Source organism: Procambarus clarkii, chromosome 86 (assembly GCF_040958095.1).
Source record: "Procambarus clarkii isolate CNS0578487 chromosome 86, FALCON_Pclarkii_2.0, whole genome shotgun sequence".
NCBI lineage: Eukaryota > Metazoa > Arthropoda > Malacostraca > Decapoda > Cambaridae > Procambarus > Procambarus clarkii.
In genome coordinates, this window is record NC_091235.1 from 1,456,461 (window position 1) to 1,479,721 (window position 23,261).

A 23,261-nucleotide genomic window follows, 5' to 3' on the forward strand; every position below is an offset into this window, starting at 1 on the left:
GACCTGAGGCACCTGGTGCATTTATGCAACTCCTTGAGTCGTTTTACATGTGTAGTACGATCAGGGTAATTTGGACAGTGATACATGGAGTGCTCTTCTTGGCAGAACAAACACGCTCTCCATCCTACAGCACCTTTGGGAATCATCGCCTTGGGTGACAAAGTGACTATAGGTTTGGAGGGACTCACTGCATATGTGCCCACACTGTCTTGTTTCTACCTTAGAGTGGAGGTAGATGTTGTAGATTTTATTGGGTTACTGTGTATCCTGTGTGTGTACTGTACCGTGTACTGTGTGGTTTATTAGGGGTGGTTAACGAAGGTTTTGTTGTTAGTTTACCATCTGTATTTGCTCGCTGTCGTTCTACAATAGAGCAAAAACCTTTAGTAATCTCCTGACCTGTCAGATCTCATTTGTCTTGCAAGGAACACGTCTTATCTAGTGTTTCACTGGGTAATTTGCGTCGTGCGATAGCTTTTGTTGAGGTTGTTAAGGTTTACCAATCATTACTATGTAGATCAACTTTAAGGCTGAGTGCTTTGAATAATGACTGAAGCTCCAATCTAAAGTCTTGGAGTGAGTCATTTGTTTCATCAGTTGAAGGTAAGTCCAAAAATCTTTGGACTAAGTGCATAACAGCCTTCTCTCTGTCAGCATAAATATCCTTAAGGAGCTGAACTGCAAGATCATAGCCGTCACTATTTAGTGTTGAATGTGATAGCACCTTTTCAGACTCTGTAGGTATGTGAATATGGTGGATCTGAGAGATTGTGTATTTAGAATCCCCCAAGTCAACAAATTTATTCCAGAAGTTATCCAAACTTTCATCCGATGTTCCAAAGGAATGTGGGTAAACTGATTGAAAACAGTTTAACTTGTGGTTGTGTAGTGTAAAGAGAAGCTGTGAATGTTGCCTTACTCTAGGGCAGTTAATTTGACGAAAGAATTTAACCAGGCTTGAGTACATCCTTGTAGTGTGCCAGTTCAGCCATAACATCGTCTAATTTTGCTACAGTTAAGTTGGTGTTGGCAAGTTCATCCTAATACTTTTCTATCTGGCATTTGACTTGCTCAAAATTGCTTGTTGCTACTTAAAAGTAGGTTTCCAGTTCACCATGATCAACTGTAGATTGTTGAGACAGATCTTGGCATTTATTAATCTGTCTTGTTAAGTGATCCTTAAGTCTTTTCAGTGTCCTTTTCCATTTTTCTGGTGTAGCTATGCTTGCGACTTGGCTGTGGTGGTTATCTTGAGGTTATCTTGAGATGATTTCGGGGCTTTTTAGTGTCCCCGCGGCCCGGTCCTCGACCAGGCCTCCACCCCCAGGAAGCAGCCCGTGACAGCTAACACCCAGGTACCTATTTTACCGCTAGGTAACCGGGGCATAGGGTGAAAGAAACTCTGCCCATTGTTTCTCGCCGGTGCCTGGGATCGAACCCAGGACCACAAAATCACAAGTCCCGTGTGCTGTCCGCTGGGCCGACCGGCTCCCCGTGGTGTGCAGGGTTTATAATATAGTTGCTAAAGAAGCTTGGATACTTGCTCATAAATTCTGAACAGGTACTGATGGAAGTAGTCAATGGTTAAATTTCAGTCATCCGCTCCTGATGGCGCCTGTGACGCAAGCGACGCAAGTGTATTACTTCAATGCACACATAAAACACAATTACGTGATTTATCAAATGAATAAATCTACAAGGGCCTTGATGAGGGTTCGAACCTATGGCCTGAACGTTCCCAGATGCGGGCTAATCAACTGTACCATGTATTGTTGTTGTTTTTATTATTATTATTATTATTATTATTATTATTATTATTATTATTATTATTATTATTATTATTATTATTATTATTACTATTATTACTATTATTATTATTATTATTATTATTATTATTATTATTATTATTATTATTATTATTATTATTATTATATTGCAGTATTATTACTGGAAGTAGTATTTTTATTATAAAAGACACAAAGAGCGTTTGTGTGTAAGCAGAGGTTTCCCATCTAGCCGTAGAGCCGTCCCTCCTAGCCTGGACACGTGCAACACACTGTCCGTCGATCCTCGGCTTCATCAGAGAATAGCTACTTGCTCGACCCCACGGGACACAAAGGGATGGTATTCATTAAGACTGACACCACTGCACATTACCTGTGACAGCGACACGAGCTGTTCCTAGTCCATTGGCTGCTCTGAGTGATGCCACCCTTCCTCTTTGTGTTATGGAAGTAGAAAGTTAGTCTAGAATTACCAGTGACCTTTAGCACATAGCGAGAGCGTAGCGTCGGCGGAAATAGAAAATGATAATAAAAGAAGGAAAGGTGTGATGCGAGCGACCAGGGGAGACAATGGCACTTTAAGACATATTCTCAGATCAGGTAAACTCAGAGTGATCATGCTGGTGGTTGCGTTGTACAGGTGGAAACACATTCTTGATAGAGCATGCATATAATCACATTAGCTGGACTACTTCTGCATTTATATTCATGAAGAATTTATGTACTGCATTTATTATTACGTTGTCTAAACCATAATTTATAAAATTATGGACGCTTTTCCTATATTTACAATTGTAATTTAAAACATGAATTCAAGAAAAACGCAAATCGCGGTACCAGCCTTCTTGTCCTCCTCCTCAGCATCCGACAACACTGTGAAGAAAATTCTTCTTGCCTACTTAGATCAGCTGGCAGGCGTACACGATCCCAATTTTACACGCTGTGCCACAAAGTGGGCCTCTCGTGCATGCCCATCACCTCAACCACCATCCTCAAAAGCCTACAAGCAATCCAGCTGGGATGGCGCCATTGTAGACCAAGTTGCTGCAGAGTGCCTGGGTGCTGCAACAACACAACACGACATTGCTCACCTCGCAGCAGTAGCAGCCCCACATGCAGGGGACTTCCTGTTAGCAACCCCAATGCTGGCAACTGGCACGCGTCTCACACCACACGCCCTCTGAATTGCTGTGGCCCTCCGCCTTGCTACCCCAATCCACACCAAATGTAGGTGTAATTGAGGTGGGGTGGTGGCCGACAGGTACGGCCACCATGGCCTACTCTGCCACAGCACAGGAGGATGGCAATCGAGGCACAGTGAAGCAAACGACATCAACAAGATGAGCCACACCGCAGCTGGGTGCTCAGCCGAGAGAGAGCCATTTATCTATCATTTTATCTATCCATCTATTAATTCAATTATCTTTTTATCCATACATTTATTTATCAATCTATTCATCTATTCGTCCATCTACTCAACTATCCATCAATTTTTCCAAATGTTTATCCATCTAATTCTATCCTTCATTCCATCCATCTATCAATCTATCCATCTGCCCATCAATTTATTCATCTAGCAGTCCATCTATTTATCTACCTATCCATTTATCTATCATTTAACTCATCAACGTATAAATCAGTCCATATATGCCTTCATCTATATGTCCATCTATTCAAATATCTATCTATCCATTCATCTATACATCCATCTCTCCATATACCTACTCATCTATCTATATATATATCCATCACCTAGCCTTCCATCAATCCAGCTATCCATTACTCTCTGTCAAGCAATACCTCTATCGATCTATTCATCGATCCATTTATCTATCCATGTACTTATCCATCTGTTCAACAATGTATTTATCCATCTTTTCATCAACGTATCTATCCATCCACTTCAACTTATCCATCCATCTATCTTTGCATCAATCTTCTTTATATCTGTCTCTCTATTTCTGTCTTTCTCTGTCTCAGTCTCTATGTCTGTCTCAGTCTCTATGTCTGTCTCAGTCTCTATGTCTGTCTCAGTCTCTATGTCTTTCTCTGTCTCTATGTCTGTCTCAGTCTCTATGTCTGTCTCTGTCTCTATGTCTGTCTCTGTCTCTATGTCTTTCTCTGTCTTTATGTCTGTCTCTGTCTCTATGTCTGTCTCTGTCTCTATGTCTTTCTCTGTCTCTATGTCTGTCTCAGTCTCTATGTCTGTCTCTGTCTCTATGTCTGTCTCTGTCTCTATGTCTTTCTCTGTCTTTATGTCTGTCTCTGTCTCTATGTCTGTCTCTGTCTCTGTCTTTATGTCTGTCTCTGTCTCTATGTCTTTCTCTGTCTTTATGTCTGTCTCTGTCTCTATGTCTGTCTCTGTCTTTATGTCTGTCTCTGTCTCTATGTCTGTCTCTGTCTCTGTCTTTATGTCTGTCTCTGTCTCTATGTCTGTCTCTGTCTTTATGTCTGTCTCTGTCTCTATGTCTGTCTCTGTCTTTATGTCTGTCTCTGTCTCTATGTCTTTCTCTGTCTCTATGTCTGTCTCTGTCTCTGCTTCTGAATGTCTTGTTCTTTGTCTGCCTCTGTCGCCGTGTCTATGTCTTTCTGTTTCACTGTCTCTTATCTATGGTATAAGAGAGAAGGATTTTCTATCTGTTTAAATTTGGATGTCACACACACACACACAAATTGGCAGAATGAATGGTCAGGGGTACTGGATGACCATAGGCTGGTCAGAGTCGTAAAAATAAAAATAGATAAAAGCGTGCCAGGGCCACATTCAAACCCCCACGTCAATTTTTGGCACTGCCGGGCAGAGCTAAATGTTTTCAAACCAACCTTTAAACAAATTATGTTCTTTCAGTAATCTACACTATTAATCACTAATATCGAGAAAATTAAGATAAATTGGCTGCTGTCCATAATTTACCCCAACTCGCATAAGACTGACGATTATTCCACAGTTTCAAAAGCTGTGAAAAGCTCAAGCCACAGTCCTTTATCAGAGTAAGGGGTAATTATTCTTGTTTAATACTTCACACACCCAAACTCTTCTCACTGGCGGCCATCCCCCACATTTGACAATGTATCCACAATAGATAAAAGGTACATTGCATTACATTACAATACATTAGATATTTCTTTTGTTTTGAAAATGCAATGGGGTAATTTTTAACCAAATACGCTTAAAGTACTGTTATGCCTGCTACCCACGTATACAAACATTAAAATTAACCCACATGACCCGGCAGTAAGAAATGAAACTATAGCCTATAGATATAGGTTTTATTTAATAATGAGATAACTTGAGTTGAAAAAGAAAGCCATTAGCAGTCGCCAACTCCAACAAGCAGTTCTCTTTGCGAACTTCAATATAGGAACATTGGAAGATAGCATCTTCAAGACCACAGGAAAACCTCGCCTCTACTTAACATGTGTGAAAGACTTCCAGGGATTGATATGATTACAAAATCTATTTACCCAAACTCAGTGCTGAATTTTACTCATGAAACAGGAATCGATGGTTTTCTCCCTTTCCTTATTGTCTACGCGAGATACCTAAAAACACCTTCATGGACGTTTATACTAAACCCACCAACACTTCAAAGTGAATGAATGGGCACAGAGAATGCCCAGACAGATATAAGACTAGTGTGATAAACTCATATTTACGCAGAGCCCTTCACAGTGTTCTGACTGGCATAACATACATTAAGAATGGGACAGAAGCCTTCAAGTATTCATATACAACGGATATACAAATGGAGAATTCTACATCCATATCAGAAGATGTATCGACAAATGGTACAACAGAGAACAACAATCGCAACAGCAAGTATTCCCTTCCATAAATCTCTATTAAAAATCCACTCCGAGTTCATAATAGACATCGGAGGAAAGAATAATAAAAAAATAATGTCCAATGGAGTGAAACCGACAGTCCCAGACCAAAGATAGGAATTCATTATTTAATACAAAGCAAAAAGGACTGCAGATTTAATAAATCCAAATCAAAATGGTTATTCAGGTAAAAGTACATACATAGATGAGTTACAAACATAATGTTGGATTTATAGATAGAGCAAGTACATATAATACATAAAGCCACGAATTCGCACAGCGTTTCGGGCTATACGTAAGAACAGCCACAATAAACAATTCAACCCTCTCCAAAAAGTAAACATGATATACTAATTTACACGCCCCTGTATATAATAGGAGCCGGTCGGCCGAGCGGACAGCACGCTGGACTTGTGATCCTGTGGTCCTGGGTTCGATCCCAGGCGCCGGCGAGAAACAATGGGCAGAGTTTCTTTCACCCTATGCTCCTGTTACTTAGCAGTAAATAGGTACCTGGGTGTTAGTCAGTTGTCACGGGCTGCTTCTTGGGGGTGGAGGCCTGGTCGAGGACCGGGCCGCGAGGACACTAAAACCCCGAAATCATCTCAGGATAACCTCAAGATAATCATTGGTATGACCACCACAAAGCTTTCGAGAAGACTGACCTGCCATCTACAAATTGGTGCACCCTAGAAACCATATGAAAAGTGTATATATCAGGAGACTTACTAAGAGCTTAATAGTGGATAATACAAAAATACTAGACTCTACCACTCATTAAAGATGATTGCAAATCATTGAAGCTAATTATATACGAGAAAAAAGACTCACCTTAAATGTACAGAATAATGACTTTGCTTCCTTTCCAGCACTCAGACCCAGACTTCCAAACATCACTGGCTAATGACGTCTCTACCAAGGTCTCCACGCCCACCACTGCAAACCCAATGTGTGATTGGCCATTCCAATTCTTTTTCTACGTTAATTGTCGCTATTCCCTTACCTTATGTTTGATTGCCCCTTCACCTCATCCTGCGTTCCTTCGACTGTCACATGTGTATTTAACCAAAAGATGTACATCATGTATTTATTCTTTACAACTGGTATACAAAAGCCGCTTTAGACCTTCTCTGGAGTGCTACTTGAGCATCAAGGTATTAGTTGGTCATGCCGCAGTCATGTAACTTACTAACCACAACAAACGTAGAAAATAACACTTCATTTACCTGGGAAGTTGGAGCCTCGAAACACCGACCGCAAGCGCGGTAGCCAGTAGCTCTAACCACCATGCTACTCGTTGGGGCTACTGGCAACCCCTTTCTAGTGTTCGGTGGTTCGAGGATTCGATAGCCAAGGTGAATGAAGTGTTATTATCCACGTTTATTGTTGTAAGCAATTTATATAATTTGGGCGGGGATCGCCTAAGACTTTCATGCTCAAATGGCACCCCAGGGAAAGTTCAGTTTCAGTTGGATACCGGTTGCGTGTCTTTGAGATCCTCCTTTATTACGAGTGTTTAATAGCCTGGTGATCAGAACTACGTGCCCTGAGAGCTCTGAGCCGCTTCGTATATTAACGACCAAGTTTGATTACAATAGAATATTGCGTTGGGACCTAAAAGCCAAAGTATTTGAATCTCTTTATGTAGTCAAGCTGGGAGCCATCTTATAGTTGCACTTTGAGTTCCACCCTGCCTGCATGGGCTCTGATTTAGTATCTTTGTTTCCCTGCTCTGATTACTAAACCTTGCTCCTAACGTGAGTCTAATACAGAGTTAGGAGTGTCTTCTGTGTTTATATACCCAGTGGTATTTAGCATTATATAATCCGCATAGTTAATGTGTTTGTTAGGTTTGCAAGACAAGAGTTTAGTAGCTCATTTATTAATATAATAAATAAGAATGGTCTGAGAATACCTTCCTGTGGAGTGCCTAGTTGGAAGTTTCTTGATACACTCCTTTGTCCCTCGAACAATACAGATGATTTCCTGTTGGATAAGTAACCTCTAATCCTAAAAAATAAAGTCCACCAATTATCATTCTTTAAAGGACATATCGGTTTGCAATACGAAAGGCAGATTTGGATTGTTGTTGTTGTTTAAGATTCAGCTAATGGGAACAAAAAGTTGTAAGTAGCACGGGCTATGGAGAGCCCGTAGTGGACTCACCTGGCAGAGGAGCGGGGCTGAAGTGTGGCAGATTTGAAATCTAGAGGTTGTATATAAATTTTCAGTGTGCAGGTAAAGGAAGGTGGTAATGCAATGATGCACACTCCTTCCATGCACTACGCCATATATCTGGGGGATAACATGGGTTTTATTCTATGGAGTTGAAGGTTTAGGACCATTGTCTTGAATGTGCTTTTAAGCCAATTAGCAAGGGAAATTGAACAGAAAATATTCTCTTCGTTATGCCTGGGAAATGGAATAATCATTTTCAATTCTGTTGGAAAACATTCCACTTTTTTTTTTTTTTAGATATATACAAGAGTTGTTACATTCTTGTACAGCCACCAGTACGCGTAGCGTTTCGGGCAGGTCCCTGGAATACGATCCCCGCCGCGAAGAACCGTTGTTACAACCAAGTACACATTTTACTGTTGCGTTAAACAGAGGCTACATTTAAGGATTTGCGCCCAGTAAATCCTCCCCGGCCAGGATACGAACCCATGACAAAGCGCTCGCGGAACGCCAGGCGAGTGTCTAACCACTACACCACGGAGACTTCTGTTAGAATATATTCCAATTCTGTTGGTTTATGAGATAGAAAGTTCCCCAGATCACATTATATAGCTCAAGAAGGGGATTTCCTGATACTAAAGGAAGCAAACGAAATAGGACATAAGTAATACCATCCTCACCGGGGAATGTGGCTGTCTCTTTGTTCAGGGCCGATAGTAAATTAAATTCAATAATTAGCGTGTTGCATTGACAACTAAACCATACACCAGGAGATGAAGAAATGATGTTTCGGTCCGTCCTTGACCATAATCAATGCGTATGTCCTCATGATCTCATAACCCTAGTCTTTTCCAGCCTTTCCTCTCCTCTCTTAACAATCTGGCTCTTTCAATCAATTTCAAAGTTAAATTCGAATTTAATTCCCTCCTTCCTTTTCTCATATCTTCAGCCGCGTTATTTTTGACTCATCGTCTGAATATGGATGCAATTCGTTGCATTCATCTTCCTTGTGGAACATGAAGTCAACGAGCCACTCCACAAGACATCCATGAGCCATACATTCTTGCATAATTGTGTTTCAGTGGGGAAGATTATTGAAGCTAAAGGTGGTTGGCCAAGCCTCGACTAACACGTTAGTTCCGTGTAGAGGCTGAGGCTGTGATATGTGGCTGGTATTAGCGCCTTTGCTCATGTGCCAGAGTGGAACACCACATATGATCCCTCCACAGTTGCCACCTTTAACGAGCTTGTACATAACATTTAGATGTTCGTTGACGCTTTACGTCGACCCCATACCACCCCGAGAGCCAGAATATGATGACAACTAACAAACACCATGTACGTCACAATGAGTCTAAACTTTGTACTTTGAAACCCACTGGCAGAAGAGCTGGACCTGCATATGGAGTAACTATATGGCAGGGATGCTTGGGTTCTTCCAGAGAGACCTACCGAAGGCGTCCATGATACTTTCAAAGCTAGCTCTGGACCTCCTCTACCCAAGGAGAAGGAGCGCATGACGGCGCTCAGGCAAGATAACTGCGAAACTGTGGTTAACAGTCTCAACTCTCACACCCCCAGACGTGCAAGGATATGTACACCGAGAAGATTTCCGTTTTTCTCCGCGTAAGTACACCAAAAGTTTACATTAGTCTTAGACTATGTTCAGAACTATAGTAAGAGCAAGAAAGATCTTGCAGTGGCGTTAATAACTCTCCTGATGTTCATAGGTCTTAAATCCAACAAATACTAATTATTTTGAGTCATAATATAAATTAATTTTGAACATTTCTAATTAATAATATATTTTATCAAGATGAGTAATGCAATACTAATTATCAAGTTTCCATTTTTTTAATATATAAAATTGCTTATTATATTAGGTAAACCTTTGGCCTCAGTTGGATGTCTATAAAATATAATGCTGATAACATGTATACAAGTGAAGCAGAGAGAGAGAGAGAGTGCGGCGCTGCCTCTCTGACCGCGCCAGTGGGGCAGCTCATGGCACTTGCACAACCCAGCGGGTTTTCTTCCTATTGGGGAGTGTAGTACATGCTGCTATGGCGGTGTGTCCACTCACAAGATGAGTGGCGCTTCCCAATAAACTCGCCCCTCGGGGCAAAATTAAAAAAAAAAAATGCCAGGCGTGTCCACCTCAGTATTGATTATACCGCCAGAGTTCCTTTGTTCCTCTGACTGGGGCGAGGTTCTCGCCGCTGATTGGCCAGTCCCAGCCAGCGGGCATTTTACTCTGCGTCATAGATTTCTATTGTCGAATTTCTTTAATTTAATTCAACTAATCCATTTGCGTGAATTGTGATTGGTTAATTACACTATTTTGTGGGGCTTTCGAAATCTTGGCGGGCTGCGATTGGCTCAATATCTGAGTCCGATAAAATATCGCCTCTCTTATAGTTTTCAGTTCTCATTGATTACATAAACATTTAAAGTTGATGTTAATTCATACCTTAATTAGACGTTTGTGCCATAATTGTGGTTTATAATAGCTAGGAAGTGTTTTAGTAAAGACTAGGATAGTTAATAGTAATTCTACAAGGGTTAATAGTGATAACTAGGAAAGTTAATTGTGATAACTTAAAGCAATAAAAACCGATTACCTGGAAGGTTAATACTATTGATGACAAAATTAAAAGGTTATTAAAATAACTAGAAAGGTTATTAATTATAATTAAGAAGGTTAATAATGATAACTAGGAACGTTAATAGCAATGAGTAGGACGGTAGATAGAAATATCTAGAAAGGTTAAAACAGATAACTAGGAAAGTTAATACTAATAACTGGAAAGAGTAATTCTGTAATTAAGAGGTATAATTAAAACATACTTAACCTCACAATAACGAAGCTGAACTCAACAAGATAACACACGCACATGAAGTTAAATAAATGTCCGACGTTTTGGTCCCCCCTGAACCTTTACAGGGTCTCAACAGGGAACTCTCAGAGTTAATATTCATAAAAGAAACGATACCATTAATAATAATGTGAAAATCAATTGATAATGGTAATGAATATAATATAATGGTAAAAGATATCATAAGAGTCCCGGTTGTATAGCTTCTACCAAGTCAGGATGGTACAGTGGGAAGGTAAGTGGCTGAAAGTTTCTTGGTAGCGGGTTCGAGACACCTCAGAGCTCGAGTTGATTTTCTCAATAATAATAATAACAGTGCACACAAAAATCACATTAACGTGAAATATCAAATGAACAAATCCACAAGGGCTTTGATGAGGGTTCGAACCTATGTGCTAAGTGCTCCCAGATGCGCTCTAGTAAACTGTACCAAGACATGGTCAAAGAATTGCAACCTGTGGGTAAATGGAGGAATTGTGTGAAACCCCGGTTAGGCATCAGTGGAAGCCTCGGGTTCCTTGTGGGTGCAGTAGCACTCCGGGTTGCAATTTTTTTTACCATGTCTGGTATAGTTGACAAGAGCATGTCTGGGAACGTTCAATGCATAGGTTCGAACCCTCATCAAGGCCCTCGTGGATTTGTTCAAATAATAATAATAATAATAATAATAATAATATATGTAATAAAATAGTATTGGGGGCATTGCATACTACTAAGATTAGGCATCACCGGAAACCTAAGGAACCCTAGAGGTCGCAGTTGAATTCCAGGTTGCATTGCTTTTAATCAAGTCGTGGTGTAGTGGTCTAGAGCGTGTCTGGGAGTTCTTAGCAAATGGGTTCGAATCCTCTTCGTGGCGTCTACTGATGTTGATGTTTTTGTTTTAATAATAATAATAACATTATTATTATTATTATTATTATTATTATTATTATTATTATTATTATTATTATTATTATTATTATTATTATTATTATTATTATAATGTACAAAGAATTCATATTAACTTGATTTATCAATGAGGAAATCAGTAAGAGAATGTGAAGGATTCGAACCCGCTTACTTTATACTCCCAAGCTTGCGCCCTAGTCATTTTATCATTGATACATCATATTAAAACTACTTAGCACAAGTGGAACACGCATAAGGAGACAAAGGTGGAAACTGGTTACCCAAATGTGCCACCGAGACATTAGAAAGAATTTTTTTAAGTGTAAGGGAAGTTTACAAATCGAATGCATTAGGCAGTTATGTGGTGGAGGTAAACTCCATACACAGTTTCAAATGTAGATATGATAGAGCCCAGTAGGCTCAGGAATCTGGACACCAGCTGATTGACAGTTGAGAGGTTTAACCAAAGAGCCGATGGTTAGGTCTTGCAAACACAACTAGGTGAGTACTAGAAGAAAACACACACACACACACATACACACACACACACACACACACACACACACACACACACACACACACACACACACACACACACACACACACACACACACACACACACACACACACACACACACACACACACACACCCACACACACACACACACACACACACACACACATACGACACTGGAAGACAGAAGAGTAAGGGGAGACATGATCACAACCTACAAAATCCTCAGAGGAATCGACCGGATAAACAAGGATAAACTATTCAACACTGGTGGGACGCGAACAAGGGGACACAGGTGGAAACTGAGTACCCACATGAGACACGGAGACGTTAGAAGGAACTTTTTCAGTGTCAGAGTAGTTAACGGATGGAATGCATTAGGCAGTGATGTGGTGGAGGCTGACTCCATACACAATTTCAAATGTAGATATAATAGAGCCCAGTAGGCTCAGGAATCTGTACACCAGTTGATTGACAGTTGAGAGGCGGGACCAAAGAGACAAAGCTCAACCCCCGCAAGCACAACTAGGTGAATACAACTAGGTGAGTACACACACACACACCCACACTGCTAACGAGCTGTTACCAGCAAACGAGGAGATAAGAAGGCTCAAAGAGAACAATACTCAGGCTCAGCTTCAGATAATCATTCTAAGAGAAGATGGAAATGCATAAATGGAAGAGACTGCCACTGTACAAACATCATTTGATGAAATACTTAGAAAGAGTCTAGAAGCAATGTCACCAGTGAAGGAGGTAGCCATGAAAGCAGCTACCTCGCAGAAAGCAGCAAGGTTACTAGTTAGCTGCTGGAGAGGAAAAGATCAGCGGTAGTAGTGGGCATAAAAGAACAGGAAGGCTCCAGTAAGACTGAATGGATTGGTAAGGACAATGAGGAAGTGAGAGCGATCCTGTAGGGGTTACAGATGGAAGGGGCTACACGAAGCATAGAGAAGGTTTTCAGGCTAGGCTTGTACAACAAGGACAGAGATCTCCTGATAAAAATCTCAGCAAAGGAGGTAATTCTAGAAAGGAAAAGCCATCTGTACCATGTGGGTGGTCACAGGAAAGTATTCCTCCAGAAGAACATGAAGAGGGAACAGAGAGTAATGGCAGCAGAAACAAGAAGGAAGCACAGGGGAAGATGAGAGAACCAGAAAACCACATACCCCAACTCAACAGCCCCGGAGAGGAGTGGGAAGCTTCCAACCAGCACCCCAGCAACCCCAGATGAGAGGACAACATCCCCCATCTTCCTCCCCATAGAAACCCTCCCCCTTACCATGACCCCTTCCTGTCCCCCATTAAAATGCTCATTCAACCAAAAGCTCAAAATACTATGAGTAGTATTTTTAATAAATATTTAATGTCTGTATTTACTAAAGAGGAACTTAACACTATGCCTTCAGCCGAACAAGTCTATGTGGGTGGCGACGAGGACAGGTTGACCAGGGATGATTTTACTAAACAAACAGTGAAACTCAAACCACACAAATCCCCAGGGGCCAGAGTCATGAAGCAGTTACATATGTACTTATAAACGTTTTCCTTCTTAGCACCTTCGTAGCGGCTATGCCGGTATTCAGGTAGGCGTTATGTATCAAAATCTTCGTAAGTACACACTGTTGCACTAAGGTTGCTCCTCGACCACTCATAGCTTTACTTAAACTGGATATAACTCAATTTTTCTCTACTACACAACACGGAGGATCGATTTTATTATAAACAAACTTTTTAACTGTCGAGTCTCATCAACAAGAGACCTTTGTGTTAGCTACATATGTATTCTCTGCTTGAAACTTGTAGTAAATAAGTATTTTATGATATTAGAATTAGTTTTATAATAGCAAGGTATTATACCAGTAGTTATTAAGTAAATAAACACTGGTGAACATAAAATATGAGAGAAGATGATGATCCCGGGTTGGTGGGAGCATTTACTATCACCAAATGCCCCTGTTCACCTAGCAATAAGTATAGCTAGGGGTGTACCTTAGCTATACATACCCATTTTTAATTTATTTTGCTTGGTTTTATTTTGAAATTAAATCTAGGTGAGACATAAAAGAAAAATATGCTGCACAAATGATGTTAGTTAGGTAAGGGTAAAAACTTCTAAAACTTTTGTCATTTAATACTTAGGCCTATAATTATGACAATATATACTATTATGGCCTGTTAAAAAAAGAGAGGGGGGGGGGGGGAAGCAGGAGTCCAAGACCTCTTCCTGTTACACAATTTGGCTGTGTGTAACAATAAGTAAGAAATTATCAAAAGAAGGCACCAACCTGGGAAGGCTATTTAGTAGCATTGTGTGTAACAATAAACCTGATTTTTTTTAACAAATAATGCACCTGTGAGTAAAATAAATCCTGTTAGCTGTAAAATATTAATCCAGTTATATAAATACAAAAATATAATGCAACAAATATTTATGGGTTGTTTAAGCTATCATTTGTACTGTATATCCAAAGAAGTGAAAAATTCAGACATAATGAACAGTTTAATGAATGATACAAAGAAATATGACTATTACATATCAACAAGATTTTGAATGCAGCCGCCGAAGGCGGCTAGTTTATTGTGCACCCCCATACTCACCCTGTGAGCGGTAGCGCAAAAAGCATTATAGAGGGCAAAAAAGGTCTTTATCAGACCTCATCTTAAATTATTACATAAACAATTTCATCTATCATTCACACCTTATAGTTACATGTCAGCTAGTTACATTGAATGTTCTATTTCAAGAAGACAAGAGGATAATTTCAATATTTACAGTAGGTCATTATACATTAATTGTAGGTCTTATCGCTAGTACATAATTGTTTGAACAATGGAGATATTAAAAGAGTCATTGGGGAGCTGCTGTTTATTATTAGTCTTCACAATACACTACTTGATTCTTAATCTCATGTGGGTACAGTGCAAGGATTTCAGTTATTTTATCCTTGGTAATAAAATAGGTTGCCATATCATAAAGAGTGAGCTTAGATTTAACTCTAAATGGCTCAGTCTTACTACAATCCAAGATATAGTATTCGAGTGTGTGTGTCCCTGTCTTTGTCCACACACTTTACTTCATCTAGATCCCTATACAAGCCGAATTGCCAGAGATACTTGTAGCCAAGTCTGATTCGAGCTGTGACAGCATCTGTTAGTCTACTGACTTTGTTACTTGCCCCATACACATGTTTTACTTGTGTATGGCTTGTGATACTTGTGTATCACACATTTCATTGTGATACACAATGGACCTGCTAGTTCCAGTTTGCACTTTTCTACTTTCTTCATATCCATCCAGGAGTTCACGTCTAATGACACTTTCAAGGGACCTATTTGATAACTCAAGATTCCGTTCAATACTGACTTTATTTACTGCAGCCTTAGCAAGGGCGTCAACTTTGTCATGTTCCTGCAGGCCAATGTGAGAAGGAATCCACAACATTTTTATATTTACCCTCTTGCTAAATATGCTTATATATCTACGTCTAGCTTCTGAGACAAGAACGTTATTACTTCATTGCAAACTGTTTATTGCTAGTAGTGAAGAAAGGGAGTTGGAAATAATTAAGCTGTCTACTTCAGTGTTTTCAATAATTTCAAGTGCTTCCAGTATTGCTACCAACTCGGCTTGCATTGTGGACGCCCAGTTACTAATTCTTATAGTCCTTTGTAATGTGCTTCTATCGGGCTGATGAGCAATAACAGCACTTCCTGCCCTCCCTGTAGCTGTATTGAGTGATCCGTCCGTGTATATGGTCTGTGCTATGTTGTTTTTAGTTTGTATATTGTGAATGTGTTCTATGGTGCTTTATTTAGCAGCAAGCTGAGCATGAGGGTTGTTTGTGATTAGTTTCTTGGTGGGGTATGCAGGGGTCAGGATGTCAAAAGGTACTATCTGCCAGGGTGGAAGGAAGTGCTGAACCCTTTCATCTGTATATACATCGTGCAGTCCGATCATTTTAATATGCGTGGCTGTTATTTGAATCATTTAGACTCGCTGGTTTCATTTCATATGTGTTCTAACAGTTCGACTGACACAATCTTGTTTTTGTCATCATGCTGAAGCTTTAGTCCCATCATATGATTAATTTCCACTATTCTATCTCGAATGCTAAATATATTTAATTCTTTCCGCATGTTGAGAACTTTGGTAAATATAGGACAGCCAAGTATAATTCTGAGTGCTTCATTTTGCATTGTTTCCAGTCTATCAATACCTTTGTCATTTTGCAGGACTAAAGCTGGTGCATGATAGTCTATCAGAAACCTTATATATGGTAAGTACATCACATTTGCCATTCTAATATTAACACTGTATTTAGGGCTGTACCCCACTACAGTTCTGAGAGACTTGAGTCTGTCTCTACATAGTTTATGTAACTTATTGACTGCAGTTGAGGTACAAGGGACAGAGACACCAAGGTATTTGAAAGAAGAGACATAGTCTTTTGGTATATTATCTATCTTAAGTTTTCGTGGTCCACTTTTGCAGTTGACAATTTGTCTGTTATATACCTTAGTTTTAGCAGCGTTGATTACAAGACCAAGGCTCTCACAAGCTGTATGTATACAATTTAGAATTGTTTGCATTTCGTGGTGGGTTTTAGTATATACAAGGGTGTTATCTGCATAGCTGATAGTGACGTTTGCCGGACTAGTTGGGATTGATTTTAGTAAGGCATTAATTAGAACATTAAACAAGGTAGGACTTAGTACTCCTCCTTGTGGGGTGCCTAGTTGCATTAATTTAGTTTCACTTTTGTAGCCTTGGAACTGTGCAGATGACTTCCGGTTGGTAAGATAGCCCCGTATCCACTGTAATTATTGTCCACTTATATCAATTCTCGCTAATTCATACATAATCACTTCCCTATTATCAATATCAAAGGCAATTTTTAAATAAAAAAAATGTTGTGTACTTGTACCTCTTATCTCCTTTAACAGTGAGAAAGGTTGTGATAAAGTTGTGTACAATTTTACCATGTGTGAAACCGTTCATAATCAGGTGACATGTGCACATTAACTCTATACAATAATCTATTAAGCACCATTCTCTCAAAGGTTCTACACATGCAACTGGTCAGTGAGATGGGACGAAAAGCATAAGGTTGGCCAGGCTTTGGTATAGGTACAGTAAAACTGGTGGTCCATGATACTGGCAGCTGCCCGGTGACATAACTCCCATTAAACAATACCAATAATGGATTACCGGGTACACAATGTAGGAGTCTTAGAATATCATACGTGATACAGTCCTCACCAGGAGCAGTGCTACTGCCCCTGGAGAGGGCTGCATCCAACTCATAATCTGTATATGGAACATCACATTCATCATGTTGCTTGCTCAACATGAAATTTATGAGAGCATTTCTGTCTGTGGACCTCGCCTGCAATTTCTCCCTAGTGCTAGCTGGTAACATTCCAAAGCTGGAAATCTGAGCCCATTTTGTAATTAACTGATTGGCTTTTTGTAGCGGGTTTGGGTGTGAAACTTGTCTATTATATTTACCAATAATTTTGTTTATGCCTTTCCAGGTTTTGCCCAGGGGAATATGCAGGTTAAGTCCACTAACAAAATCCTCCCATTCATTTTGTCTGAATTCAGTCATTCTCTCCCTTGCCGCTGTTCAAGCGCGGCTTGAAACAGTTTTAACATTTGAGGAGTTCTAAACTTTATATGCTTTACACGTTTGTCTAGCAATTGATTGAAGTTGTTTCAGTTTAGCATCATCATAGTACTGGTTGTGTCTGACCTGCTTGCAAGTACGTCTTTTTGTTTGGTGTGACTCACTATTTATGATGGCCTCATATTATTGATGGCCATATATATGATGGCCATTATATATGATGACCTCTTAACTTATTCACGAGGTCATCATAAAACTGTTGTACATTCTCAGGCTACAAGAGATCTTAATGATCCATGGTTAACATGATTTAATAAAGATAATACTGATAATAATAAAAACTATAATTTAAAACCTTTATTACTGATTTGTTTTATTAAAAAGCTTAGGTATACACAGCAAAGTGCTGCTACCCTATTCTATATGAAAGATTACACAGTGTAGATAAAAAAAACTAGCTATAAGTTCATGTAATACTGTACTCCCGTCTTACAGGATGGTTAGTCATACATGGAATCAGGGGAAAAAATACCAGCCTCAATACAAAAAACTAATCAACTCTGATTAAACAACAACTTCACGATTTTCACAAGAGGTAAACTCTGAATCATGTAACATTATATTATAATTACTCTTACCAGTTTGTACAAGACTCATCTCAAACAATGTAGTTTTTTAACAAGCTTAGGTATACACCGCAATGTGCTGCTTCCCTATTCTGTAGGAAGGACCACACAGTGTAGATAAAAAACCTGCTACAAGTTCATCCAACATCCTCACCTCACAGGACGGCCAGTCATACATGGAATCAGGAGAGAACAAGAAATGTAAAGCTGATCTATTAGCCTCCACTAGCAAAATCTGGGTGCAGCACAAGAATATCTTCCAATATTCCTGAGTGTATGAAGTAATTACAGAGTTCAAAGTACCTCATACTATTTGGTATGAAGTCACTGATAACAGGGCAATCACAGATATAGTGTTGGAGAGTATGTCTTCTCAAGTAGGACCGAAAACAGAAGTTTTTTCACCCAGAGGGTTATAAACCCATGGAACTGCCTACCCGCTGCTTAGCCGTAAATGCCAAAACCCAGCTAGAAAATATCATTAGGAGAATAGGCGGGACTTAAAAGGCCCTCGACTTTTTGTCCTCGTCGACGCCACTAGATAGTTAGTGGCCCTCTAGTAAATTTAGTTAAATATATACGTAAATATATACAATCGCTTCTCAAATTTTGGGAGCAACAAGGACAGCTACACAGTATCTCTTAGAATTACGAAGGCAAACAAAAAATGTAACATATTTGTTTACTACAATGTCGGTGCTGACTGTAGAAATTCAAAAAACATAGTTTTACTTCGAAATATGCTAATTTTATAAGAAAATTCGACGTAAATAAGTGGCAAGTGATCACAGATAAGCTCCGATATACCAGCGTTGTCGTTGGCTACAGTTGTAAGATGAAAAATGTTACCTTCTCTCTGATTGGCCAAACAAAAAGCCCTAGTGACATCTAGTGAGACCTAAGTGAACTACTTGAAAATCTTCATAAGTACATTTTTCTGACTCGCACTTTAGCACCAGGGTGCTTAAAGAATGCAAAGAGGAGCTTTACGAGCCATTGTCTATCATATTTAATAAATCATTAGTCAAGCAGTGTGCCAAAGTCATGGAAGGTGTTAATGTGGTACCAATTTTTAAGAAAGGACCAACTAGCCCAACGTCTATTGTGGGAAAGTTACTTGAATCGATAATTGCCAATACCATTTATCTTCATCTTGAAAAACATATAATTAATAAATGATTCACAACATGGTTTTACAAATGGTCGTTCATGTTTAACGAATTTGTTATAAATTTACTCCTGCATAGTTGAGGCAGTTGATAGTGGTAAGGTTTGTGAAGTTGTGTACCTTGACTTTAGCAAAGCTTTTGATACAGTGCCATATGAAAGACTGATTAAAAGGATAGAGGGTCATGGTATTGGGGGTGCTGTATTACGTTGGATTAGGGCATGGCTATACCAAAGGAAACAGAGAGTTAGTATTAATGGGGTTAAGTCAGAGTGGGAAAATGTTGTAAGTGGAGTACCTCAAGGCTCTGTCCTGGGATCTCTGTTATTCATAATATATAAATGATTTAGATTCAGGTTTAAGCAGCTATATCTGCAAATTTGCCGTTGATACAAAAACTGGCAGGGAAATAAACACAGAAAATGACTCACTACCACCTCAAGACAAATAAATAGGGTTTAAAATGGTCAAAAGAGTGGCAGATGCAGTTTAATGCTGACAAAAGTAAGATTTTGAGGTTAGGTAATCATGATAGAGTTACAAGATATGAGCTAGATGGTGTTGAGATTGCATAGTCGGATTGGGAAAGGGATCTGGGAGTTACAATTAGTAAGAATTTAAAACCAAAAAATCAATACATGAATGTTCGTAATAAGGCAAATAGGCAACCCGCTCTCGCACAAGACACACACACATATATGACTTAATGCTTATAGTCATTATTTTGTTTATGAACTAGTACATATGTTGTATATTCCCAGTTATATTTTTTTCAAGGCCCAAACTCCTCCTCACGTACCAATTTACGTCTCACAGTACCCGTCCATCAACGTAGACAGCAGAATAGTCGTGATTGGTTCAATTATAATGAAAATTGTAGTTTTCAGGTCCCACATGGGTTGTGAAACTTACCTACTATTGTCCATTCTCTTAAAATATTACAGATCAGCCACATCCTATTGAAGGCTCGTAGTTTTGTTTTGATAAATAGTAGTTGTTCTTAGTAAATTATAATAAGCACTATAAAATATTACATAGAATAATAGTGCTTCACCATTAACATTATATACACTAGTTTGTGCTTTAAAAGTCTTTAAAGAGTGTATTGTAGGAACGTCTACAGAAAACGATGTTAGGTTGGAATGTCTATGGGGTAGACTACTGCAAATAGGATAGTATTTTTTTTTTTTTTTTTTGAGATATATACAAAAGTTGTTACATTCTTGTACAGCCACTAGTACGCTTAGCGTTTCGGGCAGGTCCCTGGAATACGATCCCCTGCCGCGAAGAATCGTTTTTTTTCGAATCGGTAGAATCGTCTTCTACCTACTGTAGGATGGGTATAGGGTCCATTACCACTTGTTAGGTGGGTAAGGGGTCCATACCACTTGTAGGATGGGTCTGGGCTCAATAACTACCCATAGGATAGGTATGGGGCCCACTACCGTCTACTGGATGGATATATGATCCACTACCACACACAGGATGTGTATTGCGTCCACTGCCGCCTGCAGGATGGGTATGGGGTCCACTACTGCCCACAGGATGGGTTTGGGGTCAAGTTCCGTCCACGGAATGGGTATATGGTTAACTACCGCCGTCAGGATGGGTATATCGTCTACTACCGCCCACAGGATGGGTATGGGGTTAACAACCACCCACAGGATAAATATGGGGTCCACTACCACCTACAAGATGAGTATATTGGGTCCACTCCCTTCCACAGGATGGTTATGGGGTCCAGTATCACTCACGGGCTGGAGTATGGGGGCACCTACAGCACAAGGATAGATATAAATTCCACTACTTCCCACGGGGTGTTGGTGTTGGGAGTGGTGGTGGTGTTGGGAGTGGTGTTGGTAATGGGAGTGGTGTTGGTGTTGGGAGTGGTGTTGGTGTTGGGAGTGGTGTTGGTGATGGTAGTGGTGGTGGTGGTGTTGGGAGTGGTGGTGGTGTTGGGAGGGGTGTTGGTGTTAGGAGTGGTGGTGGTGTTGGGAGTGGTGTTGGTGTTGGGAGTGGTGTTGGTGATGGGAGTGGTGTTGGTGCTGGGAGTGGTGTTGGTGTTGGGAGTGGTGTTGGTGATGGTAGTGGTGGTGGTGTTGGGAGTGGTGGTGGTGTTGGGAGTGGTGGTGGTGTTGGGAGTGTTGGTGGTGTTGGGAGTGGTGTTGGTGATGGGAGAGGTGTTGGTGTTGGGAGTGGTGTTGGTGATGGTAGTGGAGGTGGTGTTGGGAGTGGTGGTGGTGTTGGGAGTGGTGGTGGTGTTGGGAGTGGTGTTGGTGTTGGGGTGGTGGTGGTGTTGGGAGTGGTGGTGGTGTTGGGAGTGGTGTTGGTGATGGTAGTGGTGGTGGTGTTGGGAGTGGTGTTGGTGATGGGAGTGGTGTTGGTGTTGGGAGTGGTGTTGGTGTTGGGAGTGGTGGTGGTGTTGGTAGTGGTGGTGGTGTTGGGAGTGGTGGTGGTGTTGGGAGTGGTGTTGGTGTTGGGAGTGGTGTTGGTGATGGTAGTGGTGGTGGTGTTGGGAGTGGTGGTGGTGTTGGGAGTGGTGTTGGGAGTGGTGTTGGTGATGGGAGTGGTGTTGGTGTTGGGAGTGGTGTTGGTGTTGGGAGTAGTGGTGTTGTTGGTAGTGGTGGTGGTGTTGGGAGTGGTAGTGGTGTTGGGAGTGGTGTTGGTGTTGGGAGTGGTGTTGGTGTTGGGAGTGGTGGTGGTGTTGGGAGTGGTGTTGGTGATGGGAGTGGTGTTGGTGTTGGGAGTGGTGGTGGTGTTGGTAGTGGTTGGAGTTACAAGTAGAATGATGGATTTTAAGAAAGAACAAGTATATACTATGCCTAAAGCACTAATACGCACAGCGTTTTGGCATACTCATACATACATGTGTTATACTCAAATTCTATGTCAGTTGAAATACAACCAATCACAGGCAAGTAGGCCTCTGACGTCATGCCAGACAGAGGAGCACCAGCCATTGCTCCCAGCAGCCTCAGTTCTCCTCACAGACTCAGAGTAGGTGGACCTCGGCTAGGCAGATATATACCTTGTTGTCTCGGTCAATAAATATATACAGAAGCGACTACTGTGTCTACATTCAACCCGAACAAGGCAAACGAATACTGGTAGCAGCAGTGGGATCCAGAATTTTTTTTTCTGGAAACTAAAATTCAAGTACCCAGTATCGCCGTGTGTTTCACAGTACAGCCGCCTCCATAGCCGCCATCCTGCCACCCACGCATCAAATATTGTGCCAGACAGGGGTCCTGAAATCAACTACTACTCCAGGCTAACGTCTCAGCAATAAGGGTCAATAATTTCCTGTTGAACGCTAATTCATCAGTGAGGAGGAAGGAAGCTTCCGCCAGTCATTTTTGAATCTCGCGCCACCACGTGGGAACCTGCATCACCACCGCCGCCCAAGCTGACAGTATCAAGCTTCATGAGGGTTCAAGTTACTGCAATCGTGGTCAGTCATCGTCCCATCGTCGCAATATCGTCGTCGTCAGAATTTATCTTCGCGCTTCCAGCATCAACAGAGTGTGGGGTCCTCCCTCGAGTTTCGCGCCACCGCCGCCAGGAGCGCTGCCATCGCACCAGTTTGTAAACACGCCTCACATGTGCCCCTTCAGATCTTCACGACGTTCCTCCAATTTTGGCTCCTGGTGATTCTCATGAATTACAACCCTGAGATAAGTAATTGCTAGTTGAGAACAACGTGCCAAGTGCTAAAAAGTGACTCGCATAATAATATCCATAATATCGTGTGAATTAACCATTCAGTGAC